Consider the following 22,292-nt stretch of genomic DNA (forward strand, 5'->3'; position numbering starts at 1 on the left):
TGAAGACCCTTGTCCCAAGTTTCACATTATTTCACACCCTCAAACAGGTTGTTGCAAAATCTCACAAAACATTTATGTAACAAAAACCCACAGGATGTGCTGGTGGGTCATTGAGATACACGTTCACATCATAAATGCCTAAGTGTGAATTTCCTACCTAGACCTTGGACTTCAAACCTCAAGAAATGCCTGAATAGCAATTTTAAGGTAAAGTTACAGTTTGGCTATAAGCTGCTGCTGTGCTCATTGAAGGGAGCTGTTGCTAATGGATGGCAAGACTTAATCCATTGAACTGAACGTTCTACTGGTGGCAGCATGCCTATCAAAGTCTTGTCACAGAACCATTGTGTACTGTGTTCACTGCGTGTAAATGTGTGTAAGAAATAAATTTGTGACAATGGTAAGATATGATTTCTTAAAGGATTGTCTACAAATGAAAGACATGCTTTATGAGAAGGTTGGTGGCTCCAGAGGTAGAGGGTGGCTGAAGGCGAATAAAGGGAAAAGCTAAACTGACCATTGATGGCAAGTTTAATGCACTTTTCTTTGAGGCAGACATTCCTGTGACATAATCTATTGTTATGTGATACAATGGATGACTTGGAGGTTGTAGCAAGGGTACTCAGGACCTAGATTTGTGAATGGGCACAAAGACTATTTGTTTAGGGAGGCCTACCAAAACTATTAATAAAGCAGGGTGATAGTTTGACTAACCTCTGTAAGACAGAAAAAACTTTGCAGTGTAAACCCATTGGATGACTCGGGAGCTGACGAAGATGGGAACCTATCATGGACTGTGCTGTTGTTAGGGTCAGGTTTAGCATGGAGGGCCTAATAAACGGCATCCTTGATATCCGATGTGACTCTTCCCATGATGCCGGTGGATTGAAGAAACCTCTCCAGAAGAGCGTTGTCTGTAATTGTTTGTAAAGGGCATCAAGCCTAATGTAGCAGGATTGGGTTGATTGGTAATGGTGCTAGCAGTCTTTTGTTTGTCTATGTTTATGACTATTTATATTATATGTAGATTCTCAATGAAGGCATCAAAAGCGTGAATGAACACCTATACAATTATGTAGCAAACAAAAAATTGTAAAAGATTGTATATATATATACAATTTTATATATATATATATATATATATATATATATACACTCATACTCGTCATCTTCTGCTTCATCCAGGACCGGGTCGTGGGGGGAGCAGATTCGGCAGAAACACCCAGACGTCCCTCTCCCCAGACACCTCCTCCAGCTCCTCCGGGGGGAGCCCAAGGCGTTCCCAGGCCAGTCGGGAGACATAGTCCCTCCAGCGTGTCCTGGGCCGTCCAATGGGCCTCCTCCCGGTGTGATGTGCCTGGAACACCTCCGAAGAAAGGCGTCCAGGAGACATCCGGTATACAGCAATGACCTGTTTGAAGAGTTTCAGTCAGGTTTCAGAGCTCATCATAGCACTGAAACAGCTCTGCTGAAAGTCACTAATGATATTCTTATGGCCTCAGATAATGGACTTGTGTCTGTTCTGGTTCTGTTAGATCTCAGTGCTGCATTTGATACAGTCGATCACAATATTCTCTTAGAAAGGCTGGAATATGCTGTAGGGATCAGGGGAACAGCGCTAGGCTGGTTAAAATCTTATCTGTCTGACAGATTCCAGTTTGTTCATGTAAATGATAAATCATCTTTAAACTCCAGGGTTAATTGTGGAGTACCACAGGGTTCAGTACTTGGGCCAATTCTCTTTACTATATATATACTCCCAATAGGTCAAATTATCAGGCAGCATGGGATACATTTTCACTGTTACGCTGGTGATACTCAGCTTTACTTATCCATAAATCCTGATGAGCCCAACCAGTTAGATAGACTACAAGCATGTCTTGAAGACAATCACTTAACCTGGATGGCATTAAATTGACCTCTGATAATAAAGTAAAAAACCTTGGTGTTATTTTTGACCAGGACATGCCATTTAAATCCCATATTAAACAGGTTTCTAGGATTTCCTTCTTTCATCTCCGGAACATTGCCAAAATTAGAAATATCCTGTCCAGGAGTGACGCTGAAAAACTAGTCCATGCATTTGTTACTTCAAGGCTGGACTATTGTAATTCGTTACTATCAGGATGTCCACAAAATGCAGTTAAAAACCTTCATCTGATTCAAAATGCTGCAGCAAGAGTTCTGATGACAATTAAAAAGATAGATCATATTTCTCCTATTTTAGCTTCCCTTCATTGGCTCCCTGTTAAGTCCAGAATATAATTTAAAATTCTCCTCCTCACATATAAGGCCCTTAATGATTTAGCTCCATCATACATCAGAGATCTGATTATTCAATATATTCCTAAAAGAGCACTTCGTTCTCAGACTGCAGCTTTACTGGTGGTTCCTAGAGTCTCTAGAAGTAGAATGGGAGGCATATCCCGGTTTTGGTACGTGAGGCAGACACCCTGTCTACTTTTAAGGCTAGGCTTAAAACTTTCCTTTTTGATAAAGCTTATAGTTAGAGTGGCTTCGGTTATCAGGGAGGGAGCCTTCCTCCCTCCCTGTTGGTTGGAGTAAGGGGGAGTCAGGTTTAGCCTAAACCGGCTCAGTTATGGTTGAGGTGCAAACACACCCTCCATTTCTGCTACCTGTGTGACCCCTTCTCTTTTCCGATGGTTGTGATCAGTCTGACAGAGAGAGGTATCCCAATCCTTGTGGTTTTTAGTACAACAATGACCATCAGTGGGACCCTTTCTGGGATGCCTTGAGACGACTTTGTTGTAAATAAGCGCCGTTTTACTAAATAATCTGAACTGAAACTATCTGAGTAGTTATGCTGCTATAGGCTTAGGCTGCTGGAGGACATAACGACCACTTTCACTCTCTTCGCCACATTCTCACACTACTCTCCAGTTTTGCATTATTTGCTGTTATTTCAGCTTTTAACCTTGTTCTCTCTTTTCTCTTCCTAGAAACTACACCTGGACTAGCTCTGTGTCTGCCTGTGACACCTTTCTGGAGAGGGGCATCGTCCGAGCTTCTGCTGGCAACAATTTAATGCTCACCCTCTACTGATGATCCACATAGCCCTGTCTTTTAGTGTTTAACCCTTTCTCTCTCCTAGACATGGAAATTGACTGAGCTTTTAGTGTAACTAATTATATGTGCTCTCTTTCACACTCTAACCTTGAAAACTGGCTCAGAGTTTATCTGTTCTTTCTTTCTAGGTGAAACAACTAAAGGAGCTGCATCCATTAACATTTACTTTTCCTTCCCATAGAAAGTACTTCTGGATCAGTGCTTCTGTGTTATTTTTGTGTCTCTGCTCTGTTCTCTCAAACCCCCAGTCGGTCGTGGCAGATGGCCGCTCACACTGAGCCAGGTTCTGCTGGAGGTTTCTTTCTGTTAAAAGGGAGTATTTCCTCTCCACTCTCGCTACATGCATGCTCATTTTGAGGGATTGCTGCAAAGTCAACGCCAGTGACTGTCTACTGTTTCTACATGCTCATCCTGGAGGAGTGAATGCTGCAAGTCAGTGACTGGATGCAATCTGCTGGGTTTCCTTAGACAGAAAAACTTTTTATCCAATTTGAATAAATCACTAAATCTGACTGCACTGTTCAATGGTTAGGATTAATTGGAATGTATGTGTCAGGATCTGTGTGCTGTGTCTGGCGTTGTTCACCGTGTTTGGCCTCTAGGTGGCTCTGAGACCGTGAGGAGTGGTGACAGGTGTTCCCTATCTCCTTAATCATCCTTGGAGCGTATTTAAGATGGAGGCTGCCAGCAGTTCAGCTCCAGAGTGTTGCTCTCAGTGGTATAAGCTAAAACCACATTAATCCTTGCTTTGTTTTTGCCATTGATTAACTTTGTATATGCTCCTTCGCAGGCTGAATACCTGAACCTGACTTCGCCTTCAGCATTGTTTGCTGTTTTGGATTTGTGACTCTGGAGACTGATCTCCAAACCTTGTGGATTAAAGCCTGGGCTTCCTGCCCACTTCGTCTTCTCACAACTGGATGGCAGCTTCCTGTCTGGATCAACCACGGACCTCCGTAAGCGAACCCTTTCCACCCTCCATCACAATAAAACCACCACCAGAACCTCAATGCCCTACAACGAGTGTCTAGTACCTGCCAGCTCCGGTCTCCTCTGTGTGCAGCTTCGTTGTTGTTCCACCCTCCTGGCGGATCACCCTAAAATACACCCTTTAATCAAACTTTTGACAGGTGAACTTTTGAACTTAAGTGGGGGTCATGGGGGCGGGGAGGTCATGGGTCAACAGGGGTGAGTCTGAGGGGCGTAACTGTGCATGCTGATTGGTTGTCGTCATTAGGGGTGATACCTTAAATGAACCAATTATAATACAGGGGTGGGTTTAAGGGTGTTACGGGGAAGGCCTTAAATGAACCGATTACAACCCGGGGGTGTGTTTAAGGGTGTTATTAATAATTTGTATGTTTTTCAGGTGTTAATACATCTAAAAAATACATGCAGCCTTTATACTTTAAAGGTATACTCAACTTAATGTTGGCCTGTCACATGAAATCCTAATAAATGAACTGTGTAACCTGACAGAATTGTAAGTTCATTTTGCTTTAGAGCAGGACCTATTTGCTGAATATATGAGCCATTCTAAATCAGTTCAAAATAGAAGAGACCTAAAAGTAAATAAAGATTGTGCTTCCCTACATCTGTAGAACGAGCAAACCTTCCACTTCTGCATCAACAGACTGGAAAGCAGGAGAAAGAGGTATGGCAAATATGAAATTAACAGAAAAACTTTACGAACCCTCAGTATACTGTTTCCAAGTTATAAATTGACTGTAGCGATGATGTGTTTGTTTTGAATCATGAGAGACTCCATTTTAGGAAAAGGAATGATAATTTTAGTTACCTGTAGCTTTTCTAAAACATTTAATTTTTAATCTTAGAGCAAAGGTTATTGAGGGACTTACTGAAACAGTTATTCTGTAACTGAACTCCCAGTCAACATCACCCTCGGCCTTCTGATTCAATTTCTTGTCCAAGTGTGTGACACAGGGCAATAAAGTAATTAGAACTCTCTCAACCCCCCTCCAAAAGAGTCAATACATAGGTTCATGAACAGGTGAGACTCCCAGGGCCTGATGTATGTCAAAGTTTGCTGGTTTCTCATTGCTAATACGTGCTTCTAAAAGGAAATTCTTGTTTTTGATTTTGGTAAAGTGTATAGACACAGCGTCCCCATGTCATGGCCCACTGAGTTTTGTCCACAAAGAAACATTGCAATGAATAGCTAATATGATAATTGGACCTCCTTTTGCATTTCAGGGAGATGGCATTAAAAACAGGTTTAGTTTCACAGTAGTCCCAGAACAGAGACATCAGACTTTTCAACATCCTCAACAGCGTCAAGTCTGCTACTGCTAAAAAAAGGTTTAAACTTGTTACACTGAAAATACTAGTAGAACTTGTTACATTGAAAATAGCAGTACTGACAAGAAAAATGTGTCGGTACATATTTCAGGAAACAAAGAAATTGCTGCATCTGCTTCTAATGATTCTCAGAAGTACAATGCCATCTTTAGAAGTAAGTATTCATCTTTAAGAAATCATTAAATGCATGTGAATGTTCTCTAATATTGTTTATATATATTGTTTCTTTGTCTTAGAACCCACCACTAATGACCTTGAGGATTTCATCTTGACACAATCGGAATATGGTAATTAATGTTAAGTGCAACAATATTTTATAGTTAATGAATAAATCAACTAACATTGAACAAATTTATAGATTTGATGAGAGAGGTAAACCCGAATGATCAAGTTGGAGGGGTCAGCGGCTGGAATCGACCTTCCCCCCGACAATCAAAGTTGAGAAGGTGGGTTATCTCCAAAAAAGAAAACCCGACAACATCTGAACTTTCTTCTAACAAAGAAAGAAAATCTGAATCGCTAAATGCGCCTCTGCAAATTATCATCATTTCCCCTGAAAACCCACCGGATAAGTTACCAGCTGCTCCCGGGCCAGAAAGTAAGCCATAAAAAAATATTTGATTTCTTTGAGAGTAAATGTGTATTATTAGAGACTTGTTTTAATCCTCAGATAAAACTGTTTACAGATTTGACGGAGAACGTATCTCTGAAAGAAGCAGCAGCAGTTGATTTGATCAAGCAAACTAAAGCCAATAACAAACTTGGAATACAGCCATCAGCTGTGGAGCAGCAAGGTGAGTAAAAATAAATAAAAAGAACAATAATATATATATGTATTTTAAGCAAGCATAGTTCAATAAAATAATATCATATAAATCTGTTTACAGATGCACCCAAAGATGCGACACTGAAGCCGCCCACTAGAAGGTCACTTTTCAAAGATCAAGACAGCCTTTAAACACAAGCGCATCAGTCCAGTGCAACAAGAAGCGAAATCTGGAGCTTTTATCGCACAGACCCAGCCCCGGAGTAAGTTATAGTATTTCAAAATTTGTTTATAAACCTATAAGTAATAAAGTTATAGGGGTTCACTTCCCCTTTAAAAAACTATTTTTTTTAAAAACTATTATTATCGTTTATTTATGAGCGCTGTGCAAGGTAACTTTATTTTAGTTTTATTTTTTTACAGAATATTTAACCCCAGCCAAAAGGCAGCGACTCTCTGCTCTGCATACCAGAACAACGCTTGTGAGAGCCTTAATGAGTGGTACGTTTAATTCATACCTACTGAATTAATTTGAATTCCCCCTTTTTATTTTTCAGCTTTAATTTGTTTATTTCAATATATATATTTTTTTGTTGTTCATTCTCTTTACAGAGATAACGTTGATGGTAGGACAGATCCATTCCAGACCCGGACAGCAACCTCGCAGAAAGAAGGCCTCGCAAGATGCACGGGACCGTCGAAATAAAGCCTCATCCCTAACACTTTTGGCTGCATGTCAGATTCTGTTACAGAAGCCGTTTGGTGACATCAAGGTGATTTTTAAACTGAACTGATCACCAAAAGGCACGTGGCAAAACTGTGTTTAAACAGTTTTTGGGGGAAATTTGCGCAAAGAAGTGATCTGTCTCAGACCACAGTCATCACTAACCCTGATGAGTTTTTCAGCTTCATGTTCTCGAGTAAATACAGGGTTAACTACTTCCGTTTCTTCAACCCTGAAATGTGTGTAGTGCAGTGGAACTACAGCAAACGTGTCATCTCTCCCCCAAGCAAGGCAATGTGTTTATTGCTGCATTTACCACCGCTTATGCACGTTTAAACCTTCTCAGCAGCATGGAGCAATTGCAGGACAGACTGATTTATATTGACACGGACAGTTTGATTTATGTGACAAAAAGTGGTGAAACTCTTTTGGAGCTGGGAAATTATCTGGGTGATCTTACTGACGAGTTAGACGGGACACTATTTCGGAGTTTGCATCAACAGGGCTCAAGAGTTATGCATACCAAACCGAAAACCAGAAAAAGCTAGTGATACGTGCTAAAGGTATCACTCAGATGCATGAATGCAGCGAGAGGGTCAATTTGGACAGCATCAAAGGGTTGGTTGAGGGCTACTTACAGGGGTCAAGTGAGGGTGTCATTGAGGAATTTCAGTTTTGCCACGTGCCTTTTGGCAGGGTTCACCTCAATTTTCTCAGGGTCTAATTGGATACCCTAATGGAGTTTGTAGTCTCTTACATAGTTTGACCTGCTCTCCTGATCCACTGCTTCAGACGGGTAGCCTGAAGCCTCCTGCTTACCTTTCAGGAAGGTGTTGATATACACTTTGAAGATTGTGTCACTGCTCTTTTCAAAATGCCACACCTCTGTAATTCTAGCAAGGTGATAACCACACTGCAACGTTTTACAAAACTCTACACTCATCCACACACCTGTCAGAGCTCTGTCCTCATCACTATGCATGCAGGGACCTTACTGGTTATTTATTTCAGCGCATGTGCGGCAGAGAGTGAACACTAGTTTACCTCGGGACGTTCTGTAAGGCAAAACGGGGAAAAAGAGCCCTCGTGGGGCAAAACGCAGTTGGCGTTTACATAGGGGTACAGAGATGTGTAATCCACATAGTGTACAGTTTCACCTGGCCCCGCTGTGTACCTCAGTCTCATAGGGCAGGTGCGTCCACCATACAGAGCATCTCGGGGGGTGATAACGGTTTGGGTGCGTTAACTTTCTCAAGAAAGCTGATCACCCCCGGGTGGGTTTTTTTCATTTCAGTCCACTCATGCTCCCAGATGACCTCGATACGAAGGCCGTACACAGTTTGGAGTACCTTGCTTCTCTCAACAGTGGCTGTGTAAAACTGTTCAAATGCGACCCCTCTCAAAGGACACTTGTCAAGAGGCATGTAACACTTTTTACAGCCGTGGAAAAAACAGCCGTAAAATTCAAACGCAACTTTGACACTGTTAATCTCTGCATTCCCATCCACAGAATATGGACCAATTTTGTTTTCACCCCTATTTAATGCATGTTCGATAAATATGGTTCTGCTGTCTGCAATCCAGCTGAGCCATTGAATAGACACGCTGGAAAACGTTTTGCTGCTATGTCTGTAGTCCAGAGGTGAGGGGATGGCCAAGGTTTTAGGAGGAAGGAAATTGGTTACAAAAACCTTCATGCACGCTGATGCTATCGTAATGCATTTAAACGGATCCACAATTGTCTCCTTAAAAAACTCGTCGTTGAATTTTAAGCAGCCTTGAGAAAGAATTTCAACATAATTTTTCCAATAACGAATAGTTTCTTTCTTAAAGTCAAAGACCTCTTTGTTCGCTTCTCTGTACCAGCTGTTAAACACCTGTTGTTCTTGAAGACTCATGCATTCTACAGCGTAGCAGGATGAAGCAGGATATGACCCCATGTACTGGAGGCGCACTTCGGAGGAGAATAGGTGGGGGAAAAAACCCTTGCTTTGATCGGTAAAACCTAACGCTTTCGGCATGGCAGTCAACTTCATACACATGAAGGACAGGCTATCAATGTATTTTAACCTGTAATCAGGGTCGGTTAAACAGAGAACTTTACTTCCTAGCATGATGAGATGAGGTTTAATACCTAACTGCAGCATTGCTGTGAGAATCAGGTAGCTGTGATACCCACGTGCGTTATGAGCTATTGAGGTGAAGCCTCTGTACATTGGTCTCCTGAAATGGAGAAGAAATGTTTGGGTGCAGTCTAACCCATAAGCATGCCATTCATCACCTTTCAACGTTTTAGCACAGACCAGAAAGGGGGTGTGCACACCGCTCTCATTGATGAAGCATTCAAAATCATAAAAAATCAGTTTATCATCAAGCTGATTAATTGCACTACAAGGCTGAATGTAACACTTATGATCATCGCATGTAATGTCTAGCCCGGGAGGTACATTTTCACCGCAAATACAGCATTTTACATTACACACGTCTGGTTTAGCCGGTTTACTGATTGGAATAACGTATATCCTTTTGCACACCTTGCACAGTTTTACCAACTCACAGTCACTCATAGGCCTTTCAGCACTATTTCTGTTGCGCGGTTTTCTGTGTCTGCTGAAACATGAAGAATTACGACAGATTCTTTGACAGCCTGCACAGGTTACAGGATTGTTAATTTCTTGCATACATTTATATGTTTGACACACTGGACAATAACCTTCACAATGGTGTGTGTTTGCATTTTCATAGCTGCTGTAACAGTACCCACAGATATATCTGCACCCTATAAAACCTTTGAGATTTTTTATCCCATAGTAATGACCTTGAAATAACAGCAAAAACAGAGCGTTTGAACGATCAGGGAAATCGGTCTCAAATTTAGACAGAGCTGTAGAGCCTGTGGTTCTGTGAAACACTACAATTTTTCTCTCCAGAATGTTTTCAAATTTACCAATATCACTAAAAGTAACTGCTGTTTGCTCATCGAGGCCTGCCTGGTGCTGCCACTCCCTCCCCAGTTCTACAGCACGGTCATCAGTAAGCTCAGGGTCAGAGACGTGTGCGAGGCAGATTGCAAAACGTAACTGATTACCGGTATTATCTACAACATACAGGTGACGCATTTTCTTATTAATCAGTTCACAGTCTAACGTTCCTCTAGCCTTACGTTTAGACCCTCCTGCCGGATCATTAACAACCTGAAGAACAAATTCCAGGTTATTGTCTACAGGCACATCAGCATTCGACTGTACTAACTCGTCGAAAAAGTCCTCGAAAGCAGGCAGGATCATATTTCCATCATCTGTAACAGTAAATGTGACGTGACGATTGAGATTTTCACCCACTAATTCCAGCTGCACAACGTTGTTACGTCTAGTTAAAGATCTTGCGGCGTCGGCTAATTCAATGAGAATACGCATGAGGTTTGTATAGAATGCTGCAAGATCTGGAACGTTACCCGGACAGGGCGGTGGGATGGTAAAAGGTGTCCTTATTTCATGGTTATTAAAACGTTCACGTTCAACAACAGTAGGAGGATTTTGCTCAATCAGACCAGAGCTGACTGCTATCTCCTGATTGGAATTACCCCCGTGCTGCGCCGCACCATGTGATGTTGAAGGATTCTGATGACTGTCAGGTGGAGACGGTCTGTTTAATTCTTCAATAGCCTGATCTAATAAGTTTAAAAAGTCACCGTGCTGATCTTCATTGTGGTTGTTAACAAGAGATGATTCATCCTCTAAAATGTGCAGATATAGGTATTTCGTTAAGCTCAGCTACTAAATTTTTTACTTCATCCAGGGCAAGTCTGATTCGGTTATCCATTTATATGATGTTGAGGTAAAATAATGCTATCACTGATATTCCTGCAGCCTCAACCCCTCCCAGTCCGGATGTCGTGAGAAAGAACAGATGAAGAGCAGGAAATTAAGATTAACATAAGTTTAATTTTGAAGATAATAAGTCCAATGATTTCTAATGCACAATGAATAAAGCAAATAACACAATAAAAGAAAATTACATGAAGAATAGAAAATTTACATAAGGGCCCTTACGGAGAGAGATGGACTTTCAGCAAAGCATGGCTGTCTTTACCCAGATGTCTCTGTCATTTCAAGTTCCAGGTACATCTTTATACTGTGGACTTCAAAGCTTACTGACTTTGCCTTCCCCTTTTTCCGTCAGGTGTTGTAAATCAGCCAAGCTCCCTTGTGGCATCTATACCATGGCCAAAAGTTGACATTTATTGCTTAATTGTCCCTATAGCCAGCTTTTACGGCTTGCAGCTGCCAAGAACCTTCAAACCCGTTTCACACTGACCCCTGCGCTTACTGACTCTCTCCCCAAGGCTCACTCATGTTAAATCTCAGTTTAATGTTCTCACATGCAAACTAAACTAATAACATGAAATTACATGATTTTAATTCTCAACAATGAGCATAAGAAAAATCAAACAAACCAACAAAAAAACAAAACAAATCACAGTGATCAGTTCAGTTTAAAATCACCTTGATGTCACCAAACTGCTTCTGTAACAGAATCTGACATGCAGCCAAAAGTGTTAGGGATGAGGCTTTATTTCGACGGTCCCATGCATCTTGCGAGGCCTTCTTTCTGCAAGGTTGCTGTCCGGGTCTAGAACGGATCTGTCCTACCATCAACATTATCTCTGTAAAGAGAATGAACAACAAAAAATATATATATATTGAAATAAACAAATTAAAGCTGAAAAAAAAAGGGGGGAATTCAAATTAATTCAGTAGGTATGAATTAAACGTACCACTCATTAAGGCTCTCACAAGCGTTGCTCTGGTATGCAGAGCAGAGAGTCGCTGCCTTTTGGCTGGGGTTAAATATTCTGTAAAAAAATAAAACTAAAATAAAGTTACCTTACACTGCGCAGCACAGCGCTCATAAATAAACGATAATAATAGTTTTTTTAAAAAAGAGTTTTTTAAAGGGGAAGTGAACCCCTATAACTTTATTACTTGTAGGTTTATAAACAAATTTTGAAATACTATAACTTACTCCGGGGCTGGGTCTGTGCGATAAAAGCTCCAGATTTTGCTTCTTGTTGCACTGGACTGATGCGCTTGTGTCTAAACGCTGTCTTGATCTTTGAAAAGTGACCTTCTAGTGGGCGGCTTCAGTGTCGCATCTTTGGGTGCATCTGTAAACAGATTTATATGATATTATTTTATTGAACTATGCTTGCTTAAAATACATATATATATTATTGTTCTTTCTATTTATTTTTACTCACCTTGCTGCTCCACAGCTGATGGCTGTATTCCAAGTTTGTTATTGGCTTTAGTTTGCTTGATCAAATCAACTGCGGCTGCTTCTTTCAGAGATACGTTCTCCGTCAAATCTGTAAACAGTTTTATCTGAGGATTAAAACAAGTCTCTAATAATACACATTCACTCTCAAAGAAATCAAATAGTTTTTTATGGCTTACTTTCTGGCCCGGGAGCAGCTGGTAACTTATCCGGTGGGTTTTCAGGGGAAATGATGATAATTTGCAGAGGCGCATTTAGCGATTCCGATTTTCTTTCTTTGTTAGAAGAAAGTTCAGATGTTGTCGGGTTTTCTTTTTTGGAGATAACCCACCTTCTCAACTTTGATTGTCGGGGGGAAGGTCGATTCCAGCCGCTGACCCCTCCAACTTGATCATTCGGGTTTACCTCTCTCATCAAATCTATAAATTTGTTCAATGTTAGCCGATTTATGCGTTAACTATAAAATATTGTTGCACTTAACATTAATTACCATATTCCGATTGTGTCAAGATGAAATCCTCAAGGTCATTAGTGGTGGGTTCTAAGACAAAGAAACAATATATATAAACAATATTAGAGAACATTCACATGCATTTAATGATTTCTTAAAGATGAATACTTACTTCTAAAGATGGCATTGTACTTCTGAGAATCATTAGAAGCAGATGCAGCAATTTCTTTGTTTCCTTAAATATGTACCGACACATTTTTCTTGTCAGTACTGGTATTTTCAATGTAACAAGTTCTACTAGTATTTTCAGTGTAACAAGTTTAAACCTTTTTTTAGCAGTAGCAGACTTGACGCTGTTGAGGATGTTGAAAAGTCTGATGTCTCTGCTCTGGGACTACTGTGAAACTAAACCTGTTTTTAATGCCAGCACCCTGAAATGCAAAAAGATGTCCAATTATCATATTAGCTATTCATTGCAATGTTTCTTTGTGGACAAAACTCAGTGGGCCCTGACATGGGGACGCTGTGTCTATAAACTTTACCAAAATCAAAAACAAGAATTTCCTTTTAGAAGCACGTATTAACAATGAGAAACCAGCAAACTTTGATATACATCAGGCCCAGGGGTCACCTGTTCATGAACCTATGTATTGACTCTTTTGGAGGGGGGTTGAGAGAGTTCTAATTACTTTATTGCCCTGTGTCACACACTTGGACAAGAAATTGAATCAGAAGGCCGAGGGTGATGTTGACTGGGAGTTCAGTTACAGAATAACTGTTTTAGTAAGTCCCTCAATAACCTTTGCTCTAAGATGAAAAAAAAAATGTTTTAGAAAAGCTACAGGTAACTAAAATTATCATTCCTTTTCCTAAAATGGAGTCTCTCATGATTCAAAACAAACACATCATCGCTACAGTCAATTTATAACTTGGAAACAGTATACTGAGGGTTCGTAAAGTTTTTCTGTATGTTTTTCTGAATGGCTCATATATTCAGCAAATAGGTCCTGCTGTAAAGCAAAATGAACTTACAATTCTGTCAGGTTACACAGTTCATTTATTAGGATTTCATGTGACAGGCCAACATTAAGTTGAGTATACCTTTAAAGTATAAAGGCTGCATGTATTTTTTAGATGTATTAACACCTGAAAAACATACAAATTATTAATAACACCCTTAAACACACTCCTGTATTATAATTGGTTCATTTAAGGTATCGCCCCTAATGACGACAACCAATCAGAATGCACGGTTACGCCCCTCGGACACCCCCCTGTTGACCCACGACCTCCCCGCCCCCATGACCCCCACTTAAGTTCAAAAGTTCACCTGTCAAAAGTTTGATTAAAGGGTGTATTTTAGTCTCTACCCCTCAATATTCAATATTTTTTCTGCTAATGAAATTCACAATTACATTATATTAATCTTGCATTATATTATGCATTGGAAACACACATTACCTCTAGCTTACAAAAAAAAATTCTAAATGGATAATTTCAGAGCAAATTAAACCTATCTTATTTATATTTATATTGGCCATGTACAGAAAACATCAGATCAGATTTAAAAATATTAATGCTACTACAAATTGAAGGAACACAACTTTTAAACAAGACCCAAACATAGTTTACGACTTAGCTAATGGTAGCATCAAGAACGTCACTGAATGCGTTTGGATCATGTGTTTCCCAAGGCAAAAAGGGCAACCAAACAGATTGCAAAACTATTTAATATTGTTATTCAAAACATACAATAAGTTGATGTCCTTAAAGAGCTAAAAGCGAGCGCACAACACTAACATTAGCAGGAGACACTATGCTGTGCTTTCAAAACAACAGCCAGTAAGTCATATCAACAACTCAGCAATCAAGTTTGCTGTCATTTTACCGTTCTCTGCAGCTTACCTCTTTGCTCTGTCCGTCACTTCCATAGACAGAAGGAACTGACCCCTTAAAAATCGCGGGTGGTAAGAGATCACATTTGCATATCCTCTCCCCATGAATTTGTGCATTTGTGTCATTATCATATGTTTTGCATATTCATGAAGGCAGACATGCTAAAAAGTTTGCGTCTGCAGTACCGCTGATTTTGCACATGCCATCCAATTACCAACTCGTTTGTAGATCAGCTTTGCTGATGCAAAAAGGTTTGCGTCGGGTTTTGGACATGCAAACCTTTTGAAGCTCAGGCTCATAATTAGGCAATTTTTAGATATAAATTTAAGTTCCAGTGTAAAAAATTGAAAAGAAGAAAATATGGAATTTGGGTGAAAAAGAAAATGTTACCTGAAAAAAGAACGATGGGAATTATTTGTTTTTAATCTGCTGGTAGAATTTGAGAAAATGGTAAAAGAATACAACTAGTACTCATTATCTATGTCTAACATCTGAGGTCAATGTGAATCTCCCTACACCAGAGATGTCTTGACGTCAGAATATGTGCTGAAGTCTGAAATCTGGATTTTCCTCTTCCTCTTTGGTCTCTGTGATGGCTGATGGATTTCCAGAGCAGTGTAACAAGCGTCCTAAGATTCAGGATACTCTAAGTTATATTGACAAACTGGTTTTATTAATATTTTAGACAGACTACCAAGTAGAAAATTGTTCTAGTTACGTGTCAGTTTATAATGACAGGGATTTGTCATAACCAGATTAAGTGTTCTCAAAGGTATATAGAAAAACTAATAAATGTTTTGCTTTTCACCTGCATTTCCCCTGTTTGTTTTCTTGTGTCTTGTCTTCTGTTGCCATCTTGAGCTTTTTTAGCTTTAAGAACAACTGCTTAGAACAAAGGTCAAGATCAAAGAGTCATGGTGACAAAGCTATAAAGGAACGTTAAACAAATTTTGCAAGTACCTGTCTGTTTTCCAGTAAAGCAGGTAAACCACAGCTGAGGAAATAAGACCATAAGTAATGAAAAGAGATGGACACAGGGAGAAGAGCAGCTTCCAGCATGCAGCACAGTTCTCCACAGTTTGGGTAATATGTGGATGACAGATATTTGGATCTGCATTGAGCACAAACATTTAGCAAAGACTGAATTGATGTAATGGTTTTGGCAATATATATACAGGGGTTGGACAATGAAACTGAAACACCTGGTTTTAGACCACAATAATTTATTAGTATGGTGTAGGGCCTCCATTTGCGGACAATACAGCGTCAATTCGTCTTGGGAGTGACATATACAAGTCCTGCACAGTGGTCAGAGGGATTTTAAGCCATTCTTCTTGCAGGATAATGGCCAGGTCACTACGTGATACTGGTGGAGGAAAACATTTCCTGACTCACTCCTCCAAAACACCCCAAAGTGGCTCAATAATATTTAGATCTGGTGACTGCAGGCCATGGGAGATGTTCAACTTCACTTTCATGTTCATCAAACCAATCTTTCACCAGTCTTGCTGTGTGTATTGGTGCATTGTCATCCTGATACACGGCACCGCCTTCAGGATACAATGTTTGAAACATTGGATGCACATGGTCCTCAAGAATGGTTCGGTAGTCCTTGGCAGTCTGGGTGGTACGCTTCTTTGGGGCTTTTCCACACCGTAACTCTCCCGGATGTGGGAAAAACAGTAAAGGCGGACTCATCAGAGAACAACACATGTTTCACATTGTCCACAGCCCAAGATTTGCGCTCCTTGCACCATTGAAACGGACGTTTGGCATTGGCATGAGTGACCAAAGGTTTGGCTATAGCAGCCCGGCCGTGTATATTGACCCTGTGAAGCTCCCGACGGACAGTTCTGGTGGAAACAAGAGAGTTGAGGTGCACATTTAATTCTGCCGTGATTTGGGCAGCCTTGGTTTTATGTTTTGTGGATACAATCCGGGTTAGCAACCCAACATCCCTTTCAGACAGCTTCCTCTTGCGTCCACAGTTAATCCTGTTGGATGTGGTTCGTCCTTCTTGGTGGTATGCTGACATTACCCTGGATACCGTGGATACCGATACATCACAAAGACTTGCTGTCTTGATCACAGATGCGCCAGCAAGACGTGTACCAACAATTTGTCCTCTTTTGAACTCTGATACCCATAATGTTGTGTGCATTTCAATATTTTGAGCAAAACTTTGCTCTTACCCTGCTAATTGAACCTTCACACTCTGCTCTTACTGGTGCAATGTGCAATTAATGAAGACTGGCTACCAGGCTGGTCCAATTTAGCCATGAAACCTCCCACACTAAAATGACAGGTGTTTCAGTTTCATTGTCCAACCCCTGTATATTTAACTCCTTGTTTTTCCTTCTTATACTGTGCTTGTTTTAAGTTGGTGTTTTGTAAACAACTTAGTGGGCTAAGCTAATACTGTCTCTTTCTTTATTGTATGAGTGGTGCCTCCTGATCAATATGTAATGTCTGCTTAATACATTGCCTCATAGAAACTATTGGTTTAACATTTGTTTCATTAATCACAGGAACTGTGGACCTGGTTTGCTGTTCATCAGCGGTACCAGAAGGATTGTTGCTGTCCTGCTACCCCTGCTACGCTGTTTCTTTCACCTTTATTTAACTGTGGTTTATCACTCCTGAGTTCACTTTCTAGACACACCCAGGCCTGATTACTGCCACACCTGTTCTTAATCAAGAAATCACTTAAATGAGATGACCGTGGCTAAGTGGGAGGAGAATTTGTCTAGCAATCCGATGGGATCAATTCTAGCTTCCTCCTGCCAAATGTCGATCTGCCCCTGAGCAAGACACTTAATTCCAAGTTGCCTACCTCAATGTATGAATGTGTGTGCATTTCTGAAAGAGATTGGGTGAATGTGGCTCAAGTGTAAATTGTTTTTAGTGGTCAGCATGACTCAAAAGCCGCTATATAGAATAACAGTCAAAGTTTTAGATAGATTGTGTAACTTAATGGGTAACTATTTTTTCATGACTATTTACATTGTAGATTTTCACCAAAGGCAACCAAACTGTGAATGAACACACATGGAATTATATAGTAAACAAAAAGTGTTAAATAACTAAATATTTTAAATTTGTTAGATTTTCAAAACAGCCACTTTAAGCTCTGATTACTGCTATGATCTTTTGGGATTCTCTCCATAAACTTCATGAGGTGGTCACCTGAAATGGTTTTCCAAAGGGTCTTGAAAGAACTTCCCAGAGGTTAACTGAGTGATGGCCAAAGGTTAATATTTCAATCATCAAAGCAAGGGGCGGCTACTTTTAAGGAATCTAAAATATAAAACATATCTAAAGTTATTTTATAATTGTTTATTTGCTACATAATTGCATATGTGTTCATTCACAGAATTGATACCATCGGTGAGAATCTACATTCAATGTCATAAACCCAAAGAAAACCATTAAATGAGAAAATGTGTCTAAAACATTTGACCGGTAGAGTAAGTTCAGTCCATTTATCCTTCCATTTAAATAGGACCTCCTTGAGAAACTGAAGTAGACCAATAGATCCTCAAAATCTAAACATCATGCTGAGATCCAAAGAAATTCAGGAACAAATGAGAAAGAAAGTAACTGAGATCCATCAGCCTGGAAAAAGTTAAACACGCAATTTCTAAAGCTTTGAGACTCCTTTGAACCACATTGAAAATCATTATCCACAAATGGTGAAAAGAATGGAACAGTGGTGAACCTTCCCAGGAGTGGCGGCAGAACAAAATTACACAAAGAGCGCTGCAACAAGTCATCCAAGAGGTCACAAAAGACACCACCATCCAAAGAACTGCAGGACTCATTTGCCTCAGTTAAGGTCACTGTTCATGCCTCTACCTTAAGAAAGAGACTGGTCAAAAATGGCCTGCATGGCAGAGTTCCAAGACAAAAGCCACTGCTGAGCAAAAAAAATATTAAGGCTCGTCTCAATTTTTCCAGAAAACATCTTGGTGATTCCCATGATTTTTGGGATGGATGCATGAATTCTGCTGTCTACCAAAACATCCTGAAGGAGAATGTCCGGCCATCTGTTTGTGATCTCAATCTGAAATGAACTTGGGTTCTGCAGCAGGACAATGATTCAAAACACACCAGCAGGTCTACCTCTGAATGGTTGAAAAAACAATTCAATCTGAAAAGACTCACAAAGTCTTAATGATGATAAATTACATGGTTATTTCTTTGGTGCTCGGAGCTGGGAGGAAGACATGAATGCTGAGAATGACATGAGCTAAGATGATCATTTGTAAGGCTTAGATTTAAATATGTATTCCCCCTGATCCGACACTGGGGGTGGATTGGCGGCCAGGGATCGAGAAAGCCAGGAGTAGATGTGAAGGAAGATGGTGGAGGTGGGGTGGAGGAGGGATGAGCTCAGCTGACAAGCGAAGATGAACACGGTAGAAGCTCCTTTAAAAGCAAGGTGTCAGAAGGTGATTGGATGGAGAATCAGAGGGACAGGATGCTGATTGGAATGCCGGGAGACGCACCGAAAAGTCACTGGAAGGTGGAGGCGGTGAAGGTGAGTCTTTCATTGTGAATTTTCGTCAAAACTCCATAAACAAAATAAAGACTCTGGAGTGGCATAGTCAAAGTCTTGACCTGAATCCAACTGAGATGCTGTGGCATGACCTTTAAAAGGCTTTTCATGCTTGAAAAGATTCCAGTGTGGCTGAATTACAACAATTCCACAAACAAGAGTGAGCCGAAATTCCTCCACAGCGTTGTAAAAGACTCATTGCAAGTTATCGCAAATGCTTGATTGCTGTTGTTGTTGCTAAGGGTGGCTAAACTAGTTATTAGGTTTAGGTGGCAATCCCTTTTTCATACATTGCTTTCACAATGTAATTTTGTTACTTATGCTAGATCAGAATACGGCAGCAGCCCTGGCGCGACAGCGGAGGTATGTAGTCCGTGACCCATAATTTCCAATGATTCATTGTGGGTCCAAGCAGATTGGTCGAGGTCAGACAACAATGGCGGACGATGATGGCAAAAACTTTGAATAAAAAATGTAAATAATACACTTTCTTTGACCCCAAATAAACTTTTAAGATGTTTTTAGGCAATAGTGTAGGTTTTTATGAACTTCAAATATCTAGTTTATTAGATTCCACAAAATTTAAAAAAAGAGGTTTGGTGTTTCTCTGCGCCAGCTCGTTTCGGCAGCTGTCCGACGGAGCAGTGCTCCCTCCCTCTTCTGGAAACGTTGCCTGATTCTCAGCTCATCGTGTTGAACCTACCACTCGGTTTAACTACTGGGTGGAACCAACATTTGTCATTGTCTTTTTTTTTTTGTTTCCCTGGAAATAAACCTTTGAAAAGTTATACTTTTGTTTGTATTGGACTCTTTTGAGTAACAGGCTACACTGTAATAAACAATTATTGGTTTTTGTCAGCTGAGCTTATTTAATCAAGTTGTCTGTACATTACTTCATTGAACTGATTAAAATATGTTGTAAGAACGTCAACTTATAAAGAGAGAGAGAAACTACAAATAATCCATTCTGCACACTTATGAAAAGTAGTTCCAGCCGTGATCCACTGAACACGCATGCGCCACTACGTAATGTCAACGGTCACATGGTACACTCGTCAGAAAATTTTCAGAATGATTCGCCGCCATCTTCTTTCTTGCTGGGTCTCTCATCCTTCCAGAGTAAGTAGACTTTAATTCAATACTTTATAGGATTTATTTGAGAACACTGTTTGATTTAACTATGTTTTTGTTTTAAACAGTCGTCTAATGTTTTTAATTCCGTATTTCATACTATATTTATGTTTAATTTTTAAGGGAACTAGCTAGCTAGGGCACCTTTCCAAAAAAATTAAAAACGTTGGTAATTTTTTACCTGGACAACTAATAAGTGTTTTAAAATATTAGTAAAATATTAAAATGTAATTTTCCCGTGGCGTTGAGCTTTACTTCATGGTAACCCCTCCTATCCCGCTCGCTTTTTGTCCGTTTTCCGCTCTTCCCTTGCTCTGCTGTCGGCTAGCTTCACTGCCTGCCTTCGACAGACAGAAAAAAACTTGGATACAAGAGGGATATAGAGAATACAAATTGTAAAGGTACGAATATAATTGAAATCAGATAAAACTACAATATAAATGTATTTTAGACCCACTGATGACATAAAGATGGTTTAAATTCTAAAATACATAAAATGCTCAGATTATGGGCGTTGCAGCTGTAATCATTGTGAGATGGTTCAACACCGTCACTTTTCCCACAGTTTTCCTCAAATACTTTGTGGTGTTATATTTGCGCCACTAACGTGAGCGCATATATCTATGTCAACAAACAAAAATGTGTGGTGTGTGCGTTTAAATCTCACACACGGTCAACTCTGATAAACTGTTGCTCTGAATGCACTGTGATGTGCTCGGCTCTATCGCGCTCACACACTGACTGGCGCGTGCCTGGTTCTGATCCCTGCTTCTCATGAATGCGCTTAGTGCTCGCGTTCAGTGCTTGCTTTGGCCTGTGCTGGATAGGGGTGAAAGTGAGCTGATATGGTCCGGTACTGCGCCGGCACGAAGTATCGAGAAGAATGGCTGTCTGCTATGAAGCCGTCATCCAGAACCAGTTACGCTGCAAAAAATTCACAAGCACACAAAGAAGCAAAGAAGATCAGATCCGCTATCAATAGGCAGTCTAAAACATGACTTAATCTGTTTATAAATATAACTATTTTCCCCTCATTCCAAATTGTTTCTGAACTGTTCTGCTATGCTGGAGCCTCAATGCTCTTGCTTTGCCTCCTCCCTCGGGAGCTCCAGGCTTTTGTTAATGGCCAGCCTTTAAAACGAGCACCGTTACGTTTAATGTCTTTCTGCTCGCTGCTAAATATCCCAGTTAAAAGCAAAGACAGAGTAACTCGTGTTACATGTCATGTTATTTTGCTGAATTACAACAACATGGTACAGCTCGAAAACACCGCTTACGACCAGATTTCACATACGATACACAAGAGCGCATGCGCGCTTACACCCAAAACAGCGGTTGCCAAGGAGATCGGTGCGTTCAATTCAATTTTATTATTTTGTCTCTTTTAGGTTGCACCACTCTGCTTTGCTGTGTCTGGTGTGTAACTCTTCAATGAGATGGTACTGCAAGTGCTGTAGTTTCTCCTCACCAAAACAGCGCACACTAATCACCCATTACAAACTGAAGCATTGTAATCAGGCAAGAAATTGTTCTCTTCCCTGTGTCTATGGGGACTGTGTGTGTTCCTTCAGGCCTGCCCTTTTTACTGAAAGACAGGTCAGTCATTTTAATTTTTCAAAACCTTATACTTCATACCTACAACTTCTTGCTATCAAAAAAAAGGTTTTCTGTTTTTGGTCCTAAATATTTGTTATTCTCCCTAAAGATTGTCAAGGAATTCACCCATTTGATGTCAGTGGACCTCTATTCATTCTATGAAGGACTAGATGGAAATCTCCAGAAACTGCTTCTGCTGAGAGAAACCTTTCCCGCTCTTAAAGATGTGTGAAGATGTCTAAGAAACGTTTCAAATTCAAACATATGTAGTTTATCAGAAAGGATTGTCAGTCTTTTAAGATCATACTTGTAGATTACCTAAATTGTGTATTTACCCAAAATATCTTCACATAAGAATATGAAGTGTAATGGTACAGTATTTGTTTTAGAACTTTCCTGTTTTTTATAAAAACTTTTTTTATAAATTTGGCTTTAAAGATTCCCCGGGTAATTGTATCATTTATTCCCATTCAGTTCAGAGTTGGAG

At 40.1% G+C, this 22,292-nt stretch overlaps 3 long non-coding RNA genes across 3 annotated transcripts; 1 reads left to right on the forward strand and 2 right to left on the reverse strand.

Annotated features, from left to right (window-relative positions):
• Window positions 1-10,944: 10,944 nt before the first annotated feature.
• LOC124868016 lies at window positions 10,945-12,350 on the reverse strand. The gene is made up of 4 exons (XR_007038222.1): window positions 12,157-12,350; window positions 11,922-12,063; window positions 11,674-11,751; window positions 10,945-11,562 (listed from the first exon to the last, which is right to left on the reverse strand). It is a non-coding gene; the product is annotated as an uncharacterized LOC124868016 (long non-coding RNA).
• Window positions 12,351-12,380: 30 nt separating this feature from the next.
• Window positions 12,381-13,051, reverse strand: LOC124868017. Its single transcript, XR_007038223.1, has 4 exons — window positions 12,951-13,051; window positions 12,797-12,859; window positions 12,664-12,714; window positions 12,381-12,592 (listed from the first exon to the last, which is right to left on the reverse strand). It is a non-coding gene; the product is annotated as an uncharacterized LOC124868017 (long non-coding RNA).
• Window positions 13,052-20,109: 7,058 nt separating this feature from the next.
• On the forward strand, window positions 20,110-22,245 carry LOC124868015. The gene is made up of 3 exons (XR_007038221.1): window positions 20,110-20,197; window positions 21,598-21,805; window positions 21,915-22,245. It is a non-coding gene; the product is annotated as an uncharacterized LOC124868015 (long non-coding RNA).
• Window positions 22,246-22,292: the final 47 nt, after the last annotated feature.

This window comes from Girardinichthys multiradiatus, chromosome 5 (genome assembly GCF_021462225.1).
Source record: "Girardinichthys multiradiatus isolate DD_20200921_A chromosome 5, DD_fGirMul_XY1, whole genome shotgun sequence".
Lineage (NCBI taxonomy): Eukaryota > Metazoa > Chordata > Actinopteri > Cyprinodontiformes > Goodeidae > Girardinichthys > Girardinichthys multiradiatus.